The sequence below is a fragment of the Aegilops tauschii genome, chromosome 3 (genome assembly GCF_002575655.3).
Source record: "Aegilops tauschii subsp. strangulata cultivar AL8/78 chromosome 3, Aet v6.0, whole genome shotgun sequence".
Taxonomy (NCBI): domain Eukaryota; kingdom Viridiplantae; phylum Streptophyta; class Magnoliopsida; order Poales; family Poaceae; genus Aegilops; species Aegilops tauschii.
This window is the reverse complement of record NC_053037.3, coordinates 568,429,589-568,431,592: the sequence shown is the minus strand read 5'-3', so window position 1 is coordinate 568,431,592 and position 2,004 is coordinate 568,429,589.

The following is a 2,004-nucleotide window of genomic DNA, read 5'->3' as shown; positions in this document are numbered from 1 at the left end:
ATAGTGGGGTGTCCCGACCCCGGTGCAGAAAAGCCAGTCTCTATTAAAAATTATCTCAACTTCTCTCTAGATAAGTCTAGCTACCACACAATCAAAAATCAGGTGGTGTACAGATTCAATCCCATTACAATGTATACATTCTAATTGTTTGGGAATGCCTCTCTTCCTCAAGTTATCACAAGTCATTATCTTATTTTGAGAGAAAGGCCATAAAAACCATGTATTGTAGGAGGAATTTTTATTTCCCATACTGCATGGAGGTTAATAGGCTGCACACCCCTAAAATTAACAATACCATATAGGGATTTTGTAGGGAAAGGTAACTTTATAGTTCAGCACCCAACCTCCCCTCCCCTCCCCTCCCCGAGGCGCTCCCGCGAGCGCCCCTTGGAGAAAACCCTAGCGCCGCCCCCGTCGCTCCCTTTGCCTCAACCCCCTCCCTCGCCGCCGCCTGGGGCGTTGGCGGTGATGGGGCGGCTCTCTACCACACGCAGTTGGGGACTCCGCGGGGCGTTCCCATATGCCTGGTGGTGCCGGGCGTCGGGCCGGCCCTGCCTCGGCTCCTTCTCCCCCTCCCGGCATCCTTTGCTGGCGCCGCCTCCTCCCCTCCGTGGTGGTGGGTCGCAGGGGATGCGGATCTGGGATCCCTGCCCAGATTCGGTGGATGGTGGGGGTTGGTGTTGGTAGCGGTGGCCGGTGGCCCTGGCGTGGTGGCGGCGAGTCTCGCGGCCTCTGGGCATCATGGAGGTGCCGGCGGCGGCGAGTGCTTAGCCTGGTGGTGGCGGCGGCCGTGCATGGGAGTTGGATTCCTTAGAACAGATCTGGGTGAAAACTCGCCTTCGACTACTGCCAAGGCCAGCGGTGGTGGCGCTATCTGCATCGTTCCCTTCTTGAAGGCATCGCCGTGGAGAAGTTCAAGGCCACTCTCTGCTACCTCCGGGGGAAACCCTAGATTGGATGATCGGATGACGGCGGCGCTCTAGTCTCGTTCCCCCCTTTGGGGCGTCATTCTTGGAGGTGCACACGTGATCGAGGGACCAGAGGACGGATTCTTTGGTGGAGCGGTGCTTCATGTCACTCATTAATGGCGGCGGATCTCGGCAGCATGGCGCTGTGGTGACTCGGCGTCCGATGCGCGGAGATGGACTCGCGCAGGAGGGTGACGCGATCTGGCGTCGTGGTGGCGTCGACGGCAGCTAGACCGGGCAAGGTAGATGCAGCAGTACAGTTCCGAAGATGGATTGATGGCAGGTGGCTGCGGCGGCCTCATACCCGCCAGGCTTCCAAGTTAAGGAGTGCGCCGGACTGATGGGTCCTCCATACCTGGCAGGCGTCCTGGATGGGACCTCATGTCTTAGATGGTAGGTTTGGCTGCGAGGCCTGTTTGGTATTAGGCCCACTATCAGCATCCCTTCATAATTTGGATAGGAGTAGCGACAGATGTTGCCTAGACGGTGGCTTTAGTCTTACTGTTGTATTACTTTGTAAGTTCTTGTGTGAACAATTAATAAAATGGCTGCATGCATCGTCCAGATGCAGAGGCCGGGGGTCTTCCTCCTTTTCTAAAAAATAAAAAAGAGCAGATACCATTAGATTCACATTGCCAGATCAGGTTATCTCCCTATTCAGAAAAAAAAATCTGGCAATGCCCTCTAATTCAAACCATTGCAACGTAAGCTCTTCATCAAAGTTCCTCCTAAAAGAAACTTTGAGGTTTAGCCCATCCCAAGTTTCTGCAATGGTTTTGTTCTTCTCATACTATGCAATATAAATCCCAAATCTGGGTATCTAAAGGAGAATTACTCATACGTCTCCATTGTATCTACTTTTCCAAACACTTTTGCTTTTGTTTTGGACTCTAATTTACATGATTTGAATGAAACTAACCCGGACTGACGCTGTATTCACTAGAATTGCCATGGTGTTGTTTTTGTGTAGAAATCAAAGTTCTTGGATTGACCTGAAAATTTACGGAGAATTTTTGTGGAATATCTAAAAAGTATT